Here is a 14,424-nt window from a genome sequence, read left to right as displayed (position 1 = left end):
TTCGCCATAATGACCGCGTCAAAAAGGTACGCCGCGTCATTCGATTTCGTATCCTTTTCCTTTTTCCTCTTTCTCTCTCTTACAACAGGGGCCGGGAAAGGGGGATACCCCGAAAAGGATCCTTCTCCGTGAAGGAAACAGGCTCCGAGCCTCCCTACTGATCAAAGGTTCAAAGGCTGGCCCCTCGGAGGGGTTTAACAGCCGCCTCAGAGCGCGTGGGCTCCACACCCACTACTGGTCAGAGGTTCGAAGGCCAGCCCCTCGGAAGGGTTCAACGGCCGCCTCAGGCTACTCGGGCTCCGCGCCCACTACTGATCAAGGGTTTGTAGGCTGGCCCTCGAAGGGTTCACACCCGCCTCAGACATAGAGCGAGGGATGACCCTGGGTACGTTCGATACATAACCGAGGCTCGGGCTACGCTCCCGAGGTACCCTAGGACATTTCCGAGACCAGCGGGAATGATCTTGTAATGGAATCCCATCAGAGGGAGGCATCGAGCCCTCGGACCCCGTCGACAGGGGACCGGGTCCGGCAGATCACCCGCAGGTACTTTTGAGTGCGCCTCCGGGCCTCTAGCCGACCCCTAACAAATGGGGCACGGGCGTCCACTCGGATTACCCGCCAGCAGCTCACCGGAGACACCATGTTCGGCGCCCTCCGAGGGCAACATGGCGCTTCCCCCCTCCTCCTTGCGGAAAGGCGACGCAGGGGCGTATGTAAAAAAGTCGAGTCTGCCCTTGACCGTCCTCTTGCCCCGTGCAAAGGCTCGGGGGCTGCTCTCGCAAACCCGGCTCCGGCCAAACCGTTGACAGCGTCAACATACCAGCCCGAGGACTTGGGACTCGACCGTGCACCCGGGCTACGGCCAGCTCGCATGAGGGAACGACCAGACCAGCCGAAGCATTGCGCGAGGCATTAAGACCTCGGAGGAGTCAAACCACTCCTCCGAAGCCTCGGGGGCTACACCCGGCGGGTGCGCTCGAGCGCACCCACCGGAACAAAACGCAACCGAGAAAGGCTGGTCCCCTTGCAAAAAAGTGCGACAAAAGCCTCCAAGCGAGTGTTAACACTCCCTTCGAGGCTCAGGGGCTACTGTCGGGGACCATAATTAGGGGTAACCTCAAGACTCCTAATTCTCAGCTGGTAACCCCCATCAGCACAAAGCTGCAAAGGCCTGATGGGTGCGACTAAGTAAGGGATCGGTCCATTCGAGGGACTCGATCACGCCTCGCCCGAGCCCAGCCTCGGGCAAGAGCAGTCGACCCCGGAGGATCTACGTCTCGCCCGAGGCCCCCCTCCAGCGACGAACATACTTCCGGCTCGCCCGAGGCCCAGTCTTCGCCAAGAAGCAACCCTGGCCAAATCGCCACACCAACCGACCAAATCGCAGGGGCATTTAATGCAAAGGTGGCCTGACACCTTTATCCTGACGCACGTCCTCCAGTCGATAGAGCCGAAGTGACTGCAGTCACTTCGCCGCTCCACAGACCGGCCTGACAGAAGGACAGCGCCGCCTGCGCCGCTCCGACTGCTGTGCCACTCGACAAAGTGAGGCTGACAGGCAGCCAGGCCCGGCCTCAGGCACCATAGGAAACTCTGCTCTGCCCGACCCAGGGCTCGGACTTGGGCTCAGCCCTGGAAGACGGCGAACTCCGCTCCGCCCAACCTAGGGCTCGGACTCGGGCTCAACCCCGGAAGACGGCGAACTCCGCTCCGCCCGACCTAGGGCTCGGACTCGGGCTCAGCCCCGGAAGATGGCGAACTCCGCTCCGTCCGACCTAGGGCTCGGACTCGGGCTCAGCCCCGGAAGACGGCGAACTCCGCTTCGCCCGACCCCAGGGCTCGGACTCAGCCCTGGCCTCCGCCGACGGTCTCCGCCTCGCCCGACCCAGGGGCTCGGACTCGACCTCGGCCTCGGAAGACAGACTCGACCTCGACCTCGGAGGAGCCTCCACATCGCCCAACCTAGGGCACGGACCGACCACGTCAACAGGAGGCGCCATCATTACCCTACCCCAAGCTGACTCAGGCTACGGGGAACAAGACCGGCGTCCTATCTGGCTCGCTCCGCCAGACAAGTAATGATGGCGCCCCACACGCTCTATGACGACGGCGGCTCTCAGCCCCCTTACGGAAGCAAGAGGACGTCAGCAAGGACTCGACAGCCCCGACAGCTGTCCTTCCGCCAGGCTCCAGCGCTCCTCCGACGGCCACGACACCACACGAACCGGGTGCCAAAACCTCTCCGGCTGCCACGATGGCGTGTACTTAGGGCGCTAGCTCTCCTCCGCTAGACACGTTAGCACTCTGCTACACCCCCCATTGTACACCTAGATCCTTTCCTTGTGCCTATAAAAGGGAGGACCAGGGCCCTCTTAGAGAGGGTTGGCCGCACAGGGAAGAGGACGAGACAGGCGTTCGCGTGAGGCCGCTCGCTCCCCTCCCGCGTGGACGCTTGTAACCCCCTACTGCAAGCGCACCCGAACTAGGCACGGGACAAACACGAAGGTCGCGGGATTTCCACCTCTCTCTCGCTCCGGCTGCCTTTTTCCCCCTTCGCGCTCCGTCTCGTGCCAACCCATCTGGGCTGGGGCACGCGGCGACATTTCACTCGTCGGCTCAGGGACCCCCCGATCTCGAAACGTCGATAGGTTTGTAATAATTATTGGTCTATCGTATGATGCATGCATGGCTCTAAAGCCATAAACTTTTTTAATAATGTGATGAGATGTGATAGCATTATTGTAATAGCAGTAGTAACTTTTCATATCATATGCTATGCAATAATGAGCTTGTATGTGTAATTTTACTCTTTCTATCATCACACTTGTCGGCGTTTCGAGACAGGGGGGTCCCTAAGCCGACGAGTGAGTGTGCTGCGTGCCCCAGCCCAGATGGGTCGAGCGCGTGGGCGAGCGCGAAGGGGGGAGAGGCGAGGCGGCCGGAGCCGAGCGTGAGAGAGGTGGAAGTCCCGCGGCCTTCGTGTTCGTCCCGCGCCCAGGTCAGGTGCGCTTGCAGTAGGGGGGTTACAAGCGTCCACGCGGGTGAGGGAAGCGAGCGGCCCCAAGAGAGCGCCTGTCCCGTCCTCGGTCCCGCGCGGCCAACCTTCTCTGAGAAGGCCCTGGTCCTTCCTTTTATAGTCGTAAGGAGAGGATCCAGGTGTACAATGGGGATGTAGCGGAGTGCTACGTGTCTAGCGGAGGGAGAGCTAGCGCCCTAGGTACATGCCAACGTGGCAGCCGGAGAGATCTGGGCACCCTGCTGGCGTGATGTCGTGGCTGTCGGAGGTGCGGCGGAGCCTGATGGAGGGACAGCTGTTGGAGCGGTCGAGTCCCTGCTGACGTTGTCCTGCTTCCGTAAGAGAGCTGGGGGCCGCCGTCGTCATAGAGCTTGTGGAGCGCCATCATTGCCTCTCTGGCGGAGATGGTCGGATGAGACGTCGGTCTTGTTCTCCGTGACCCGAGTCGATTCGGGGTGGGATGATGATGGCGCCTCCTGTTGACGTGGCGGTCTGTGCCCTAGGCAGGGCGACGTGGGGTTTCCTCCGAAGCCGAGGTTGAGTCTGCTTTCTGTTGCCGTGGCCGAGCCCGAGCCAAGGGGTCGGGCGAGGCGGAAGTTGTTCGGCCGAGGCCAGGGCGGAGTCCGAGCCCTGGGGTCGGGCGAGGCGGAGTTTCGTCGTCTTCCGGGTCTTAGCCCGAGTCCGAGCCCTGGGGTCGGGCGGAGCGGAGTTCGCCGTCTTCTGGGTCTTAGCCCGAGTCCGAGCCCTGGGGTCGGGCGGAGCGGAGTTCGCCGTCTTCCGGGTCTTAGCCCGAGTCCGAGCCCTGGGGTCGGGCGGAGCGGAGTTCGCCGTCTTCCGGGTCTTAGCCCGTGTCCGAGCCCTGGGGTCGGGCGGAGCGGAGTTCGCCGTCTTCCGGGTCTTAGCCCGAGTCCGAGCCCTGGGGTCGGGCGGAGCGGAGTTTACTGTGGCGCCTTTGGCAAGACCTGACTGCCTGTCAGACTTACTCTGTCGAGTGGCACTGCAGTCGGAGTGGCGCAGGCGGCGCTGTTCTTCTGTCAGACTGGCCAGTGGAGCGGTGGAGTGACGGCGGTCACCTCGGCTCTGCCGGGGGCGCGTGTCAGGATAGAGGTGTCAGGCCACCTTTGCGTTAAATGCCCCTGCAATTTGGTCAGTCGGTGTGGTGATTTAGTCAAGGTTGCTTCTGAGCGAAGCCAAGGCCTTGGGCGAGCCAGTGATGTGTCCGCCATAAAAAGGGGGCCTCGGGCGAGACAGAAGTCTCTCGAGGTCGGCTGCCTTTGGCCGAGGCTAGGCTCGGGTGAAGCGTGATCGAGTCACTCGTGTGGACTGATCCCCGACTTAATCGTCCCCATCAGGCCTTTGCAGCTTTATGCTGATGGGGGTTACCAGCTGAGAAATAGGTGCCTTGAGGGTACCCCTAATTATGGTCCCCGACAGTAGCCCCCGAGCCTCGAAGGGAGTGTTAGCACTCGCTTGGAGGCTTTTGTCGCACTTTTTTGCAAGGGGACCAGCCTTTCTCGGTTGCATTTCGTTCCGGTGGGTGCGCGCGAGCGCACCCGCCGGGTGTAGCCCCCGAGGCCTCGGAGGAGTGGTTACACTCCTTCGAGGTCTTAATACTTCGCTTAACGCTTCGGCTGGTCTGGTCGTTCCCTCATGCGAACTGGCCGTAGCCCGGGTGCACGGTCGGGGCCCAAGCTCTCGGGCTGGTATGTTGACGCTGTCAACGATTTGGCCGGAGCCAGTTTTTGCGAGAGCAGCCCCCGAGCCTCTGCACAGGGCGAGAGGACGATCAGGGACAGACTCGGCTTTTTACATACGCCCCTACGTCGCCTTTCCGCAAGGAGGAGGGGGGGAGTGCGCCATGTTACCCTCGATGGGCACCGAACATGGTGTCTCCGGTGAGCTGCAAGCGGGTAATCCGAGTGGACGTCCGTGCCCCGTTCGTTGGGGGTCGGCTAGGGGCCCAGAGGCACGCCCAAAAGTACCTGCGGGTGATTTGCCGAACCCGGTCCCCTGGCGACGGGGTCCGAGGGCTCGATGCCTCCCTCCGATGGGATTCCGTTACAAGATCGTTCCCGCTGGTCTCGGAAATGTCCTAGGGTACCTCGGGAGCGCAGCCCGAGCCTTGGTTATGTATCGAACGTACCCCTGGTCATCCCTCGCTCGGTGTCTGAGGCGACTGTGAACCCTTCGGGGGCCAGCCTTCGAACCCCTGATCAGTAATGGGCGCGGAGCCCGAGTAGCCTGAGGCGGCCATGGAGCCCTTCGGGGGGCTGGCCTTCGAACCCCTGACCAGTAGTGGGTGTCGGGCCCACGCGATCTGAGGCGACTGTTGAACCCTCGGGGGGCCAGCCTTCGAACCCCTGATCAGTAATGGGGGGCTCGGAGCCCGGTTCCTTCGCGGAGAAGGATCCCTTTCGGGGTATCCCCCTTTCCCGGTCCCTGTCGCAAGAGATAGAGAAAGAGAAAAACGGAAAAAGGATACGAAATCGGATGACGTGGTGTACCTTTTCTGACGCGGTTATTACGGCGAAGGTGAAGCGTCGCGCGCTCCTCCTACCCGAGGCGCCGCGTGTCCCGCCGCGGAGTTAATGCGACGGGGCGAGTGGTTGGCGGAGCGGCCGTTGCGCGCGCGCGATCCGTTCGAGGAACGGGTCACGGGTGCACCGTCTTCACGCCGTGAGAGGAGGCTCTCTTGCTGTCTCAGGATGGGACGTGAGCCTGGCTGATGACGTGACCGCTGCGCCCGCCCGCCTGCCACCGCTATTACTGCCGGCCCACTTTTGGTCGCTTTGACCGATGCGCCAGTCTGGCGCTGTTGGGTCGCCTCGAGTCGTGGCATAGGCTTCGCAACCGAAGAGGCGCGATGGTGGCACAAGTGGCGGTGCGGTTGCTTGCATGCAGCAACTGGCGCGCCGGTTGCTCGACGCGTGGGCCTGGGTTCCAAGCTGGCGTGTCAGAAGTCGGAGAAGCGCGTCCATCTGGTGCGGTTGCATGTCGCCTGCATGGCTGCCCGCCCCTTCTGCCCGTTGGTCTGGGCGAAAATGGGGGGTTGCCTGTAACCGCTGGACGGTCGTGCGCACCATGCGCGGCGGTTTGGCTTCTTCTGCCCTGAGCCGGCTTGCATGACATGCGGGACCCAGCCCCCGAGTCGCAGGGGAGGGCCTTGGAGCGTGTTGGAGAAGACTCGGCCCGTGGCGCCCGGGGGCGCACGTAGGGGGAGTTGCCTTTAAAAGGAGGGGGGCTCCTTTCGTAAGGCAACCATGTCTTCTTCCTCCCTTAAGCGTCGGGTCTTCCCATCTTCCAAGCCCCCGGATGGGGGGTATCCGCCGCCTTTCCGCCTCCTCGTTGGAGGAACGCAACTCCATGGGAGTTGGTACCTCTCAGCCATCGTTCGGCTTCAAGGATTTTCATCACGCAGCCCGGTCGCACCCCTTCACCGGCGGTCACCCGAGGTGGCGACCTCCAGCTTGATGGTGGGGGAAAGCGAGCCGGGCTGCGGCCTCTGCCCCTTCCTCAGCCTCAAGGATTTTCATCACTAAGGCTGGGGAGGGGAGAGTGCCGAGTTGGGGTCGGCCCCTGCGTGGGCGGTGGCCCGCTCCTTCACTCAGTGATGGGGGGAGAAGCGGGCATTGCCCGTGGCGTCCGGCAGCTGCAGCGTGCCTGGTCTTCAGCCGCGAGCGGCTTCGGGGCCACTTGCGGCGTCGGCGTCTGCCACGGCAGCCGGAAGAGGTTCTTCCGCCGGCGCGGCGGCCGGGGCCGGCCACGGGCTGACCTCCAACTTCTACGGCCTTCTGCCCGTCCTTGCCTCACGAGTTTTGGCATGGGCGGGGGCCTCCTGGCAGCGGCATCCACCCTGAGGTCAGCGTTGCCGCTGTTCGGCCCCCCGGAGCAGAAGTCGCCGTCGTCGCCGCTGCTGGAGCAGGTGACGGCGCGCCGTTCGTCGGCCTTTCGTTGCTCCGCAGGCCTTCCCCCTCGGAGTGGGGTTGTTCGTACCTGCGGAGGGGGAACCGGAGTTCCGTTTGTAATGGCACTTCGAATGCCAGTGAGTTCGTTCATTGTGGCTGTCGAGGCCTGAACGTGTATGTAATTTTGGCACGGAGCCGTGTTTTTTCCTCATTTTCGAGCACTAAGTCTCGCCTGTTTGATTATCTGAACCGCTTTACCAAGCATGAGTTGCCCCGTGTCAAGGTGGCGGGTGAGGTATCCGTATCCCGGAGGCGTAGGAATCCCTCGGCCCATTCGGCCTTGTCGTCTGGGGCTCCTCTAGCTTAGTTGAAGAGACCCCTCGGCCGCCCTTCGATGGGCCGAGGCCAGGGGTAGCGATATCAGTATGAACAGAGGCGGAGTTGGCTCGAGAATGGGAACCTGGTCGGCCGGAGCCTATCCGTGTTGTCCGTCAGCGGGGCCGACGCCAAAGTCGATCAGTCGAGGCCTCGGATCGGGCTGGCGCCCTTGGAAGCCGGTTGACCGAGGCCCCAGGGGTAACCGGTTGAGCCGCCTGCTCGGGCCGGATTCCCGGAGGGGCCCCTGGGCCGCGGCGCCGCCCGAGGCTGGGTCGGGCTTTGCTGAAGACGTCGTCGATGCCGAGGGTGCTACGGCTCCCTTCGGCGTGAAGACCCGAACCTGCAGGATCAGATCATCTTGTAGCGTGTGCTTTCTGCGGCCGCCGAGGCCAGAAGAACACGCCCTCGCCGCGCTCGCGAAGCTGCGTCTTTTTTCCTCCTGTTTCGAGCATCTGGACTCTGTCGATAACAGGGATGTTTGTGTGAGCGAGAGTTGCTTTTCGCGGAAGGGACGAGTGAGGTATCCGTATCCCAGAGGCGTGGGAATCCCTCGGCTCGGTCGGCCTTGCCGCTTACGCATACTTTCACCCGTCCATGAGGCCCTGTCCCCGACTTAGTCGAGAAAGCTTGAAAGACTGCTTCGGCAGGAGAGCTTCCGAACGTGATGACTCGTTCGGTCCACGGAGTCGCTTTATCCGAGCGCAAGTTACTTATCGCAGAAAGGGACGAGTGAGGTATCCGTATCCCGGAGGCGTAGGAGTCCCTCGGCTCGGTCAGCCTTGGCTGCTTACGTGTACCTCGTCGTTTCCAGGGTCCGCTTTCCGAAGTAGTCAAGAAGTACGAAAGAAATCCTGCCAAAAAGAGATCCTTTTTCGAGGAAAAATTTGACGCAGAGGGGGTCTCCCCCCTTTTAGCCCCCGAGGGAGGGTCGGGCTTTGCCGAGGCTAGGCCGACCCTTCCTTGACAACTAAACTTTGCGCAGGTGCGAGGTATATGAACAACTTGAAAACATCTTAAGGGTAGAAGCGACGTAGCTGTTTGATGTTCCAAGCGTTGCCGTAGATCTCGCCTTGATTGCTGGCCAGCTTGTATGTTCCGGGCTTCAGAACTTTGGCGATGACGAATGGCCCTTCCCAGGGGGGCGTGAGCTTGTGCCTCCCTCGGGCGTCTTGTCGCAGCCGAAGCACCAGGTCGCCCACCTGGAGTTCTCAGGACCGGACCCCTCGGGCGTGGTAGCGTCGCAGGGACTGTTGGTACCGCGCCGAGTGTAGCAAGGCCCTATCCCGAGCTTCCTCCAGCTGGTCCAGCGATTCCTCTCGGCTGGCTTGGTTGCTTTGTTCGGTGTAGGCCCTCGCCCTCGGGGAGCCGTATTCCAGGTCAGTGGGCAAGATAGCTTCAGCCCCGTAGACCAGGAAAAACGGCGTGAAGCCCGTGGCACGACTCGGCGTCGTCCTTAGGCTCCAGACCACCGAGGGGAGTTCCTTCATCCATCGCCTGCCGAACTTGTTGAGGTCGTTGTAGATCCGAGGCTTGAGCCCTTGCAGAATCATGCCGTTGGCACGCTCTACTTGCCCGTTCGACATGGGATGAGCCACGGCGGCCCAGTCCACCCGGATATGGTGATCTTCGCAAAAATCCAAGATTTTTTTGCCGGTGAACTGGGTGCCGTTGTCGGTGATGATGGAGTTCGGGACCCCAAAGCGATGGATGATGTTGGTGAAGAATGCCACCGCCTGTTCGGACCTGATGTTGTTCAGAGGTCGGACCTCGATCCACTTGGAGAATTTGTCGATGGCGACCAGCAGGTGCGTGTAGCCCCCGGGCGCCTTCTGCAAGGGACCGACGAGGTCCAGACCCCATACAGCAAAGGGCCAGGTGATGGGTATTGTCTACAGAGTCTGAGCGGGCAGGTGTGTCCACTTCGCATAGAATTGGCACCCTTCGCAGGTGCGGACGATCCTAGTGGCGTCAGCCACCGCCGTTGGCCAGTAGAAGCCTTGCCGGAAAGCATTTCCAACAAGGGCTCGGGGTGCTGCGTGGTGGCCGCAAGCCCCCGAGTGTACTTCTTGCAGCAGTTCCCGACCTTCGGCGATGGAGATGCATCGCTGGAGGATGCCCGAGGGGCTGCGATGGTAGAGCTCCTCTTCGTCGCCCAGCAAGACGAATGACTTGGCGCGTCGCGCTACCCGCCGAGCCTCGACTTGGTCGAGGGGTAGCTCTCCTCGACGGAGATATTGCAGGTACGGGGCCTGCCAATCTTGGTCTGGCGTGGCCCCGCTCTGCCCTTCCTCGACGTTCAATGCCCCGCCCTCGGGGGCCGAGGGTACCTCGGGCTGGGCCGAGGGTGCCTCGGGCTGAGCCGAGGGTACCTCGGGCTGAGCCGAGGGTACCTCGGGCTCGGGCGCGTCGTCGAGCTTGACGGAGGGTTGATGCAGATCCCGGGAGAAGACGTCCGGGGGGACTGTCGTTCGCCCCGAGGCTATCTTGGCCAGCTCGTCTGCGGTTTCGTTGTAGCGCCGAGCGATGTGGTTGAGCTCGAGCCCGAAGAACTTGTTTTCCAGGCGCCGAACCTCGTCGCAGTAGGCCTCCATCTTCGGGTCGCGGCAGTGGGAGTTCTTCATGACTTGGTCGATGACGAGCTGCGAATCACCGCGGGCGTCGAGGCGTCTGACCCCTAGCTCGATGGCGATCCGTAATCCGTTGACCAGAGCTTCGTACTCGGCCACATTGTTGGACGCCGGGAAGTGGAGGCGCAACACGTAGCGCAAGTGCTTTCCGAGGGGCGAGATGAAGAGCAGGCCCGCGCCGGCCCCCGTCTTCATCAGCGACCCGTCGAAAAACATGGTCCAGAGCTCCGGTTGGATCGGAGTCGTCGGCAGTTGGGTGTCGACCCATTCGGCCACGAAATCCGCCAACACTTGGGACTTGATGGCCTTCCGAGGGGCGAATGAGATCGTTTCGCCCATGATCTCCACCGCCCACTTTGCGATCCTGCCCGAGGCCTCTCGGCACTGGATGATCTCCCCCAGGGGGAAGGATGACACCACAGTTACCGGATGGGACTCGAAGTAGTGTCGTAGCTTCCGCCTTGTCAGGATCACAGCATACAGCAGCTTTTGAACTTGTGGGTAGCGGATCTTAGTCTCGGACAGCACTTCGCTGATGAAGTAGACCGGCCTCTGAACGGGCAATGTATGCCCTTCCTCCTGCCTTTCGACCACAATCGCGGCGCTAACCACCTGAGTGGTCGCGGCGACGTAGACCAAGAGGGTTTCTCCGTCCACCGGCGGCACCAAGACTGGCGCCTTTGTAAGGAGTGTCTTCAGGTTGCCGAGGGCTTCCTCGGCCTCAGGGGTCCAAGCGAAACATTCGGCCTTCCTTAAGAGGCGGTACAGAGGCAGACCTCTTTCGCCGAGGCGTGAGATGAAGCGGCTCAGGGCCGCGAGGCATCCCATGACCCTCTGTACCCCTTTTAAGTCCTTGATGGGTCCCATGCTGGTGATGGCCGCAATCTTCTCCGGGTTGGCTTCGATGCCTCGCTCGGAGACGATGAACCCTAGGAGCATGCCTCGGGGCACCCCGAAGACACACTTCTCAGGGTTAAGCTTGACTCCTTTCGCCTTGAGACACCGGAATGTCACTTCAAGGTCGGAGAGGAGGTCGGAAGCCTTCCGTGTCTTGACTACGATGTCATCGACGTAGGCCTCGACTGTGCGACCGATGTGTTCGCCGAACACATGGTTCATGCACCGCTGGTACGTCGCGCCCGCATTCCTCAAGCCGAACGGCATGGTGACATAGCAGTACATGCCGAACGGCGTGATGAAAGAAGTCGCGAGCTGGTCGGACTCTTTCATCCGGATCTGGTGATACCCCGAGTAGGCATCGAGGAAGGACAGGGTTTCGCACCCAGCAGTGGAATCCACGATTTGGTCGATGCGAGGCAGAGGGTAGGGAACCTTCGGACATGCTTTGTTGAGACCAGTGTAGTCCACACACATCCGCCATTTCCCCCCTTTCTTCCTCACAAGCACAGGGTTGGCAAGCCATTCGGGATGGAATACCTCTTTGATGAACCCTGCCGCCATTAGCTTGTGGATCTCTTCGCCAATCGCTCTGCGCTTCTCCTCGTCGAATCGGCGCAGAGGCTGCCTGACGGGTCGGGCTCCGGCCCGAATATCCAGCGAGTGCTCGGCGACATCCCTCGGTATGCCGGGCATGTCCGAGGGACTCCACGCAAAGACGTCGGCGTTTGCGTGGAGAAAGTCGACGAGCACTGCTTCCTATTTGGGGTCGAGCCCGGAACCGATCCGGATCTGCTTGGTGGTGTCGCCGCTGGGGTCGAGGGGGACGGCCTTGACCGTCTCCGCTGGCTCGAAGTTGCCGGCATGGCGCTTCACGTCTGGCACCTCCTTGGAGAGGTTCTCCAGGTCGGCGATGAGGGCCTCGGACTCGGCGAGGGCCTCGGCGTACTCCACGCACTCCACGTCGCATTCGAACGCGTGTTTGTACGTGGGGCCGACGGTGATGACCCCGTTGGGGCCCGGCATCTTGAGCTTCAGGTAGGTGTAGTTGGGGACGGCCATGAACTTCGCGTAGCATGGCCTCCCTAGCACGGCGTGGTAGGTTCCTCGGAACCCGACCACCTCGAACGTCAGGGTCTCCCTTCGGAAGTTGGAGGGCGTCCCGAAGCAGACGGGGAGGTCGAGTCGCCCGAGGGGCTGGATGCGCTTCCCAGGGATGATCCCGTGGAAGGGCGCAGCGCCTGCTCGGACGGAGGACAGATCGACGCGCAGGAGCTTGAGGGTCTCGGCGTAGATGATGTTGAGGCAGCTGCCCCCGTCCATCAGGACCTTGGTGAGCCTGACATCGCCGATAACGGGGTCGACGACGAGCGGGTATTTCCCCGGGCTCGGCACAAGGTCGGGGTGGTCGGCCCGGTCGAAAGTGATGGGCTTGTCGGACCAGTCTAGGTAGACTGGCGCCGCCACCTTCACCGAGCAGACCTCCCGGCGCTCTTGCTTGCGGTGCCGAGCCGAGGTATTCGCCGCATGCCCTCCATAGATCATGAAGCAGTCGCGGACCTCGGGGAACCCCCCTGCTGGGTGTTCTTCGTTCTTGTCGTCGTCGTGGGCCCTGCCACCCTCGGCGGGTGGCCCGGCCCTGTGGAAGTGACGCCGAAGCATAACGCACTCCTCGAGGGTGTGCTTGACGGGCCCCTGATGGTAGGGGCACGGCTCCTTGAGCATCTTGTCGAAGAGGTTTGCACCTCCGGGGGGCTTCCGAGGGTTCTTATACTCGGCGGCGGCGACAAGGTCCGCGTCGGCGGCGTCGCGTTTCGATTGCGACTTCTTCTTGCCTTTCTTCTTGGCGCCGCGCGGAGCAGATGCCTCGGGGGCTTCTTCTGATGGGCGGCCCTGGGGCTGCTTGTCCTTTCGGAAGATAGCCTCGACCGCCTCCTGGCCAGAGGCGAACTTGGTGGCGATGTCCATCAGCTCGCTCGCCCTGGTGGGGGTTTTGCGACCCAGCTTGCTCACCAGGTCGCGGCAAGTGGTGCCGGCGAGGAACGCGCCGATGACATCCGAGTCGGTGATGTTGGGCAGCTCGGTGCGCTGCTTCGAGAATCGCCGGATGTAGTCCCGGAGCGACTCCCCCGGCTGTTGCCGGTAGCTTCGAAGGTCCCAGGAATTCCCGGGGCGCACGTATGTGCCCTGGAAATTGCCAGTGAAGGCTTGGACCAAGTCGTCCCAGTTGGAAATCTGCCCCGGAGGCAGGTGCTCCAACCAGGCGCGAGCAGTGTCGGAGAGGAACAGGGGGAGGTTGCGGATGATGAGGTTGTCGTCGTCCGTTCCACCCAGTTGGCAGGCAAGGCGGTAGTCCGCGAGCCACAGTTCCGGTCTCGTTTCCCCCGAGTACTTTGTGATAGTAGTCGGGGGTCGGAACCGGGTCGGGAATGGCGCCCGTCGGATGGCCCGACTGAAGGCCTGCGGACCGGGTGGTTCGGGCGAAGGACTCCGATCCTCCCCGCTGTCGTAGCGCCCCCCACGCCTGGGGTGGTAGCCTCGGCGCACCCTTTCGTCGAGGTGAGCCCGACGGTCGCGTCGATGGTGCTCGTTGCCGAGGTGGCCCGGGGCCGCAGGCGCGGTGTTGCGCGTGCGCCCGGTATAGACCGTGGCCTCCCGCATGAATCGGGAAGTCGCGGCATGAGGTTCCGAGGGATATCCTTGCCTCCGGGATGCAGTGCTCTCGGCCCGCCGGGCCGCAGCGCCTTCCAGGAGATTCTTGAGTTCTCCCTGGATTCGCCGCCCCTCGGTGGTTGACGGCTCCGGCATCGCGCGGATGAGCATCGCTGCGGTCGCCAGGTTCTGACCGACCCCGCTGGATGCGGGCGGCGGCCTGATCCTGACGTCGTTGGCGACGCGGTGCTGGAGACCTTGGGGCAGATGACGTATTTCTCCGGCCAGGGGTTGGCCCACCCATGCCTGTCCGACGTCCCGACGGATCGGCTCAAGCGCTCCTGTTCCCTCGTTGGGCCTGGCCTGCGCCTCGCGGACTTGCTCGAGTTGTGGGTCGTAACCCCCCGCCGGAGCGGGGACCACAGCTAGCTCCCGTGGGATGTCGGCGCGAGGCACCGGCCTAGGGAGATCACCATCCTCCGGCATGCCAAGATGGTTGCCTTCGGTGGGATCCCCTAGCTCGATGTGGAAACATTCGCGGCTTGGGCCGCAACTCTCGTCGCCAAGGTTGCGGCTTCCATCGGAACAGTCGGATAGACAGTAGTCACATGCGGTCATGAAGTCCCGCACGGCACTGGGGTTGCCGAGTCCGGAGAAATCCCAACCAATGCTGGGATCGTCATCTTCCTCGGACTCAGAGGGCCCGTAGGTCGAGACGACCGTCAGTTGGTCCCAAGGCAACCGCATACAGAACCTCAGTGGGGTTGCACTCGCCTCAATGAGAGCGCCCGCCAAAACGAGGTCGTTTGGCGGGTTGAGGCCGAGTCGAAATGACGCAAGATGGGAGTTAGTCGTTACCTTTTGGTCGACGAGGAGCGACGTAGTCACATCGGGGATTGGTTGCGCCGCCATCTCTGGTTCGAGGGCGACGTCCTGCAGGCTTTCC

Source organism: Zea mays, chromosome 2, assembly GCF_902167145.1.
Source record: "Zea mays cultivar B73 chromosome 2, Zm-B73-REFERENCE-NAM-5.0, whole genome shotgun sequence".
Classification (NCBI taxonomy): Eukaryota; Viridiplantae; Streptophyta; class Magnoliopsida; order Poales; family Poaceae; genus Zea; species Zea mays.
Note: the sequence above shows the minus strand (reverse complement) of the source record.